Genomic DNA, 9600 nt, shown 5'->3' on the forward strand with positions numbered 1-9600 from the left:
GTGTGTGTGTGTGTGTGTGTGTGTGTGTGTGTGTGTGTGTGTGTGTGAGAGAGAGAGAGAGAGAGAGAGAGAAAGAGAGTTTGCAGGGGAGGGAAGATAGACCAAGCATTAATAGTCTTTTGAATTTATTGCCAAGATCATGTATTTTCACATTCAACAGAACTTAACCATTATTCATGTCACCACTTGAGACGTCATCTGTGTGTGAAGGATTCTTGGCAATACACTCAAAAACTATAGAGAAGAGAGGAGTTGAAAGATCCTGCATACATTTGACTCTTAGATGCAAAAGTGCTGGGTTGTCTGTATGTCAAAGCTGTAGAGAGATTTTGCAAAGAAAATATTTCTAAAAATGGGAAGTCGTTGCTAGGCAGGACCTGTTCGAAACGGGAAGGAACCAAGTAATACATATTCGGACAAAGCTTTCCAGTAAAAAGCTGAAGTGTAGACTCGACATGCTTACCTCTTGGTGCTCACGCAACATGCTTACCTCTTGGTGCTCACGCTGTTGGATAACTTGAGAAGTAGAATAAGATTGTAATTATAAATCATGGGGGAGATGTTACCCCAAATTGGCATATTGGACCCAAGATATTATGGATATCTGTAAGGGACAGAGAAAGGATTCACAAGAGGTGGATTGGAGGATAGGGGTAGACACACATTAAATTCAAGATTCAGGGTAAGTCTCCTGCTGTTTATTTCATTCCTTAGCCCGTAAGAAATTTACCAAGAAAACATCAGGTATTTGAGCTAAAGATACATTAATGAGCTCTTGTAGTGAAGAGTAGTTTCATAACACAATTACATCCTCCGTACTCAGTTTCATTGTCTAATGTGTGCTTTCTTTCTTTTTGTAAAGTCAGTTTTAGATTATGTTTAACCTGTACTTTGCTGCTTGGAAGTAATTAAAAGCGAGGTTCCCAGGGAGAATTTCCTTGAGTCAGGTGCCCAGTTTACAAATCACATCCAGCCATACGCAAAAAGAGCACAACATCATGACTAAGCGCCTTGTGTCCAGAAACGTCAGGTGGGTTTAACACGTGAAAATGAATCCATGTTTGTCTCTGTAATTCCGTTACCAGAATGAAGAAGAGAAACCATATAATCAACTTAGGAGATCAGACAACATATTGAAAAAAAAAAAAAAACAAAACTCACCAGGAGAATGAATAAGCAAATTGCAGTGTATTCATACCATGGGATATTACGCACTGGGGAAAAAAAAAAGAAGAATCAAATACTGATGTGGGAATAGTGTGGGTGGCTCTTATTGACATTAGGTTGACTGAAAGAAATCAGATACAAATCAGTGCACATTTGTGGGTTGAACTTAGGTTTGTATGAAGTTCAACACCAAGCAGAAAAAACAAACCGTGGTTAATACAGCACAGAGCCATGGCCTTCAATCCTGGAATGAATGTGGGAGAATTTTTTCTAGTGATAAAAATACTCTCCATTTTAAGGTGGCCAATTCATGGAATTATCAAAATATCTAAGCATCTGTTTCCCATCTGCGCATTTCACGGTGTGCAATTTTTTTTTTTTTTTTTTTGTGGTACGCGGGCCTCTCACTGTTGTGGCCTCTCCCGTTGCGGAGCACAGGCTCCGGACGTGCAGGCTCACGGGCCCAGCCGCTCTGCGGCATGTGGGATCTTCCCGGACTGGGGCACGAACCCGCGCCCCCTGCATCGGCAGGCGGACTCTCAACCACTGCGCCACCAGGGAAGCCCCACGGTGTGCAATTTTTATCTCAATAAATTGTGAACAAGTAGGTGCAACTCACATTTAATGGCACAGTAGACATTAGGGGGAAAAATGGAAGGAAAACCAGTAGCCGTATCCCGAAACTGCGCTCCTTAAGCAAAACTCTTTGACATCCTATCTTTGTGTCAGTAAAATCCATATCCATTTCTTTCAATCATAATATAACTGTTTCATGTAAGAATGACATTTTGAACTATGTGTCTTGGAATAAAATTATTCTTGGAGATGCATTTTTTTTTTTCCGTCTCCTTCAAGTATGCTTCGCGAACTTCCATAACCTACAGGTTCTCAGAGTATGGTATTGAGTGTCTCTAAAGATGTGGTTCAGCATTGAAGGAGAGAGAGAGAGAGAAGAAGAAGACTCAATGCCTTCAATCCGTTGATGGCAAAATTTGATTCTTCTGGGGTCACTGTCCCTTGCTGATGGAGATAGCAAGACTCCCTCTCTTATTTAGATGCTCCTTCTCTTTTTGCCAGTAAACTAACAATGCCCACACAGGGTGCTTCATCAATGCCAGCGGGAACCATTTAATTCGTTGGCCCTGTCGGATACAGATCCTTTAGCAAATGAACCCCCTGTGGGACCGAAGGTCCTGTGCATTGAAGTTAGTTGTCACACAAACTTCTCATGCATCGCAAGAAGCAGTATTGGAAAGGCCCAGGAGGACTCAGGATACTATCGTACTTCATGGTGACTCCTCCCAGTTGATGGGGAAGGTCACCTCTTCTGAATAAAGCTGTGGCATTGGAATGATCCCACCAAGCCCAACCTTCTGGGGGTCTTTTCTCCCTGCGTTGCCACAATCAAGTATTCGCGGCTCCCTTGTTCGAATAGTAATTCCCACATTGACACATAAAAAAGCTCGGCAAAGATGAGACAGTGCCTCTCGTGGATGTTTGGCCGTCCATTTGAGTGAATGCTTCGATGTATAATCTCCACTACAGAATATAATAATATGCTCAAAAATTTCATTTACGCTGCCACTTGGATGGACAGGGAAAATGATATTTATTTAGTCTGGAATCATCTGTCCTTTCTTCAAATCCCAACCTGCTAGTTAATAGAAAAAAAAAAGAAAATCAACTACCTCTTTGACACAGTTTAACATCTTAGTTCCACTATATAATTTGAATAGTTTTTCTTATTATTAGATAGAATTTCTCGGAAAGAAATCTCAAGACTCTCAGCCTTCTAGCCTCTGCTTCTCCCCCAAAGATGTGGAGGAAGGACATCTTTGGAATCCTGGATGCAGGGGAGAGAGGGTTCGCTGGGCGCCATGTTGGGCCCTTCTGGTCATTGGCATTACCCTTCGTCCATCTGGGAACTCCTTGCTCTGCTACTGTCTTTAATTCGTGATTCTAGCTGGTGCTGTTGATTGTCTTTTCTGTCTGACGCACCTTGGCCGTGGGTACCATTATGGTGGCCAACTCCAAGGGTCTCTCTTCCATTCATCTGATCTAGCAGCCCTCCTTTGCCTCTGTTCTGGAGTCCCGTGACCCTACTTGGTCCTAGTGTGCTGGAAGATTCCTGTGGACCCCAGATTATACAGGAGAGAGCCTGAGGGCGGGGCTGCCTGTCTGTTGAGGACTTTGTTATTTCAGCCAGGAGTGCCTGATTGAAATCTATAGCTTTCCCCTGTTTGCTAATCTCTCCACACCCTGCTCTAGAATTAGAACACAGATCCTTGTTTTCCAGCTCACACACAAGCTCTTCAGAACTGTTGGGTCTTCCTCAAAAGGATGGTGTGTGATCATTAAGGGAGGATGAGACCAGAGTCAGAAGGAAACCTTTGCCACCCTTCAGTTTCCCTCCAGGACTCTTATCAGTAAGCCCCTTTGAGGCAACTTGTATTTAGCTGAATAGGTACTGGTGACCCTGAGTTACGTAACAAGGGAAGGGAAGGAAGAAAGGAGAGTGTTAATGGGGTTCACATTAGTTTAGGACTATTTGGAAATATATATAAAGGAGCCAAATTGATAGAAATGAGTGTTACACATATTGCCCTGTGAGTCTACTTTTTCTACATTGCTTAAATAGTCTGGGTTGTTTATGAAATGCAGAAAGGTTGGTAAACTATATTGCATCTGAGCATTCACTAAGCTCTGTCTTGAATTTTGCTTTATTTTTGACTTTCTGTGAGCCTTGACTGGGTTACACGCAGCAGCTACCCGGCAGCTGCCATCGTCCTGGGTAAAGGACATGTGTTAGAAAACCTCTTAAGTTCTGTTCGAGTCCCTAAGGTTTTAACTCATCTCAACGTTTCATTTCCTCTAAGGATAATGAGTGGGGTGAAATGAGTATTATTTAGGCACTGCAATTGATTTCAAGTAAAGTTGAGATTAGTTTATCTTTTTCTTTTGATTTTAGGCACATGTTTTGCAATCACAATTTAATTTATTTTTGTTTTTCATATATTTTCCGTTAACATCTTAATGGAAAAACCCAAACGAGCTTTTTTGGCCAACCCAATAAAATGGGCACCTAAAAAGGTGGTTGTCTTTTTTTTTTTTTTTTTTTTTTTTGTATTTTGACTGTTATGCTCTACCTGAACATACAAATTCATAGTAATGTATTTTGAGACTTCTTTTTTTTTTCATGTCTTCTACTTATTTATTTTTGGCTGTGCTGGGTCTTCGTTGCTGCACGCAGGCTTTCTCTAGCTGCGGTGAGTGGGGGCTACTCTTCGTTGCAGTGCACGGGCTTCTCATTGCGGTGGCTTCTCTTGTTCCAGAGCACGGGCTCTAGGCGCGTGGGCTTCAGTAGTTGTGGCACACGAGCTCAGTAGTTGTGGCTCGCTGGCTCTAGAGCACAGGCTCAGTAGTTGTGGCACACAGGCTTAGTTGCTCTGTGGCACATGGGATCTTCGCAGACCAGGGCTTGAACCCGTGTCCCCAGCATTGGCAGGCAGATCCTTAACCACTGCGCCACCAGGGAAGTCTGAGACATTTCTGAAAAATATTTGTTTTCTATTTTTTACAATCATAACCTGTTGACAGGCTTTCAGTTTTGGAAGCAGATCTTAAAGTTTCTGTGAACAGAATACAGATGAATTGTCAGGGATTCCCAAGAACATACCTTGCTAGTGCATTTTTTCTTTAAGGGGGAAAAGAAGAAAAAGACAGAACAAGTCCACATTAATCAGACTACATTTTCAGAACTTTGACTAGTTCCAATATACATGTCTCTTATTTTTCTTTTAAAATGTAATCAAAAAATGATCTCTGTTAAAATATGTAAATTTGATTTTGGCTAACTTTTAGAATAAATTTTATTTTCTTTGCTTTGTTTGACATATATTATTGACCTTGATGAAGTCTAAACTAGAAAGTTATTTTCAAAGATCAAAACATGAATTAATTTTTTAAAACCTGTATTTTTAAATCAGAAATCGTGACTTCAAATAAGATTACAAGCATATTTCAATCAAAATTATAACTTAACAAAATACTGGTGAAGATCAGTAGTTTTGCTCCAAGTAGAGATACTTATTCTATTTAGGAAAAATATTTTTGTTAGAATATTCCAAAAAGAAATAGATTACTGTGTTCATTACATTGATATTTACCCTATATATTCCAAGTTTTCCACAGTAACAGTATCATTTAATTAATCAGAAAAGAAATACAGCTTGTATTCTTCTTTGTTTTGAGAAAATGATAAACTGTTACATATATTCATATGTATACAAATATACATACACACAGGTATTTTTTAATAATTCAGCTTCATCTCCTATCTGTAAGTAGAAGTGGCAACATTTATAGCATTGTCATTATAAAGTGATTATTACATCTTTCCTTTATTACATGCTTATATGAAATTATTCTTACCAATTTTTGCAGTTGCTATGGAATTCTCTTTGTTACAAAGAATATGTGTCCATATCCCTTTAAAGGAAAGACACAAGTCCATAGAAAAATAGCTATCCCTTTACATCAATTTCTTTTTTTATTTTATTTTATTTATTTATTTTGGCTGCATTGTATCTTCATTGCTGTGTGCGGGCTTTCTCTAATTGTGGTGACCGGGGGCTACTCTTCGTTGCAGTGCTCGGGCTTCTCATTGCGGTGGCTTCTCTTGTTGCGGAGCACGGACTCTAGGCATGCGGGCTTCAGTAGTGGTGGCACATGGGCTCAGTAGTTGTGGCTCGCAGGCTCTAAAGCGCAGGCTCAGTAGTTGTGGCGCACGGGCTTAGTTGCTCCACAGCATGTGGGATTTTCCAGGACCAGGGCTCGAACCCGTGTCCCCTGCATTGGCAGGCGGATTCTTAACCACTACGCCACCAGGGAAGTCCCCTAAATTTTTTAATAGATTAAAAAAAATACTAATTCTACACAAACTGTCTCATAAGCTGAAAGAAAAAGGAGCATTTAAAATCTCATTCTATAGGCTAAACATACCCTAATACCAAAACCAGACCAACGTAGTATAATTAGGGGGGAAAAAAAAAACTACAGAAAAATATCTCTCCTAATCATTATTGCAAAATTCTTTAAAAAATATTGTCCAAGTGAACCCATACTATAAATATGCAAACACTGTGTATTATATGTATGTAGCACTATATGTATGTAATATAACATTTCAACATGATGAAGGGTATCTAAGGACCTAAAGTTAGTATCATATTTCATTGTAAAGACTAAATTTTCCCTGATAAGGTAGGGCCATAAAGTTGTTTTTTTGTTTTTTCTTAGTGTTTCTTTATTTTGCTTTTAACATCTGTAGTAATTGTAGTGATATTGCCATTCTGTTTCTAATATCAGCATAGTGAGTCTTCTGTCGTAATTACTGTTGCCAGAAGTTTACCAATTTTACTGTTATTTTCAGAGAACCAGCTTTTGGTTTCATTTGTTTTGTGTATTGTTTCTGTTTTCTATTTCATTGACTTCCACTTTGATCTTTATTATCTTCCCCCTGCTTACTTTGTTCCTTTATTTCACCTTTTCACGTTGGAAGCTGAGGGCACTGATTTGAGATTTTTCTTCTTTTCAAATCCAGGAATTTGGTGCTTGCCTCTAGTAACTGCTCTCTGTGCATCTCACGCATTTGTGTATGGTGTGCTTTTAAAGGCGCTCAGTTCAAAACAGATATCTGTTTCCTTTTTGATTTTTTCGTTGACTCATAGGAGTGTGTTATTCACTTTCAAGTGATTTGGGATTTTCCAGATGGCTTTCTGTTCATGATTTCAAAATTGATTCTACTGTGGTCCGAGAACGTCCTATTTATGACTTAAATACTTTGGGCCCAGGATACAGTCAATGTTGGTAAATGCTGAGTTCCCCAGAATAAACTCTACGTCCTGCTCTTTTTGGGTGACTCTTCTCTAAAAGTAGATTAGGTCAATTTGGTGGAGTCTGTGCTTTCTGCCCTTTTGTTTGTTTAAATTTTTCCTCCTGTGTCCACTTGTTCTATCAGTTACTGATAGAAGGGGATTAAAACTTCCACTATGTTTATGGATTTGTCTATCTCTCCCTGTAGTTCTTTAAGCTTTTCCTTCAAGTACTGTGAAGCCCTGTAATTAAGTGTATACATTTTGAGGATTGTTATACGCTACTGAGGAAAGGACCTGTATGTCATTATGGAATGACCTTCTTTATTCAGGATAATTTTCTTTGGCATCAAACTTACTTTGATATTGATTTATCCATTATATATTTCTTTTGTTAACCTGATCAGGGTTTATGCATTTCCTTCGACTTTTAACCTATTAATGCTTGCATACTTCACACGGGAGAAAACATCTCGTATATGGGCTGAGACAGGTACAGAACACGAGGAGCTTAGGGATTATCATACGGAATCTTGGTCAGTGTTGACACTAGTTATGTCGTAGAGCTCCTACAAGATGAATGAACTGGCTAACTCTTTTTCGAGGTCTGCTCTGTATCAGCCACGGAACCCTTGCCTTGGTAGAATTATCACACGTGAAGGAAAGATTGTTGACCCGATTCTCCAAACCGTAACATTCCTACTTCCTTACTTACAAACCATTACATTCCTTACTTACATCCCTCTCTCATCTACATAAAATTTCAGGCAGTACGTAGGTATCAACATCTTGGTCAGATCTCACTTCAGCCCGATAGAGAAGTAGCAACTTTTTACAGATATATCCTCGGTGTTGCTGGAAATAGGGGTTTATCGCTTCTCACAATGCTACAGAAGCTGCCATCAACAATTTTTTTTAATAATCTGAGTCTACTTGTTTCCACTAGTCTGATAAATCCATTTTTCTTTCCTATATGATAAAAATGTCAAAGGGAAAGCAAAGTAGGGTCAAAGCACGTGTATGATATTCAAATCGTGTCACTGCAACATTGTTGAAGTTTTTCCCTTTAGAGGTAATTACTTTGCAAAGAATGCCTCAAGGGCCCTGTATTTTTCCATCATAAAGCAAAACACAGGGCTTCCCTGGTGGCGCAGTGGTTGGGAGTCCGCCTGCCGATGCAGGGGACACGGGTTCGTGACCCGGTCCGGGAGGATCCCACATGCCGCGGAGCGGCTGGGCCCGTGAGCCATGGCCGCTGAGCCTGCGCGTCCGGAGCCTGTGCTCCGCAACGGGAGAGGCCACAACAGTGAGAGGTCCGCGTACCGCAAAAAAAAAAAAAAAAAAAAAAAAAAAGCAAAACACAGATTTAGTAAAAGGAGCCTGAAGACAGGCTTTTGGCACCATAATTAACTTTCAAATGGGTTGTTTGAATTTTTTGACTCATTAAACCCTATTTTGGATTCAATCTATTCTATAATCAACACTTCACAGTTTTCCTTTTCGTGTGTGACATGTATTGAAACAGTGTAGTTGTTGTTTTTAAATTCACACAGCATAAATAACACCATGATGTGTATTATAGATGTCGAGAATCTGGAAACTTGAGAATATGTCAGAGTGTAGAATTGACTCAAAGTGGATTGATGATTTCTTAGATGTGAATAGGAAATAAGTAGAAGAAATACTGTTAATTTTGTTGGGGGGGAAATAACCCAAAACCAACAAGCTCATTCCAAGAGAGAGCCATGCCTGTGTTTTTACCCAAGACAAAAAAACTGGACTTAGTAGATCTTATTCTGTGATAAAACACTGCGGTTACTGAAGTTGAATTTTAACAGTTGCCCAACATACTTTTTTAGCATCTATTTTTCACCTTTTTTGTCTTACTGACTATGGTAATTGTCGTTCTGTTTTATAAAATCACTGTTATAATGAAATGATTTATATACCTAGCTAACTTGCCAATAATTATAACAGGTACCGTTATATGCAGTCAGAATCCACATTGTTCCTAGCCCCCAATCCATGGTTCCTACCTCCTGAAGTTCATGTCTTTCTGTCACCCCCCTCTCCTGGTGTGTGGACTGAAACTAGGGTCCTGATTCCAACCAGAAGATGACAGGAAAGGCGGGTAGGGGAAACGTAGACAGGGTAGCTCGCACACGATTACACGTGAATGAGTAGGAGAGTTTTTCAAGCGTCACATTTGCATGTTTGTTTTTCTGGAGTCTCATTGTTTTTTTGCCACCTTTGTAGAGGCAAGCTGCTATAACCCCGCATGTCAGGGAACCATGAAAGTGAGGGTGCATTTTCTCATGCAATTTTCTCTCACGCACGCAGTCTATGAATTGAACCATCTCATGTTGAAGGACCTTAAAATAGATGATGCAGGAATCGGCAAAATTAATATGAAGACCTGGAAAAATTAAAGTCATCTTTTTAGATTTAGCGCACCTCTTTTTGTCATTTCCGATCAATAATTTCAAAAAGGAGTAAAGACATCAATTTAGGCTTTGAAAGAAACAATGCGTTTGATTTAATGGGTATATATATATTGGGT

Source organism: Monodon monoceros, unplaced genomic scaffold (assembly GCF_005190385.1).
Source record: "Monodon monoceros isolate NGI ecotype Baffin Bay Population unplaced genomic scaffold, NGI_Narwhal_1 Super_Scaffold_22, whole genome shotgun sequence".
In the NCBI taxonomy this organism is placed as follows: domain Eukaryota; kingdom Metazoa; phylum Chordata; class Mammalia; order Artiodactyla; family Monodontidae; genus Monodon; species Monodon monoceros.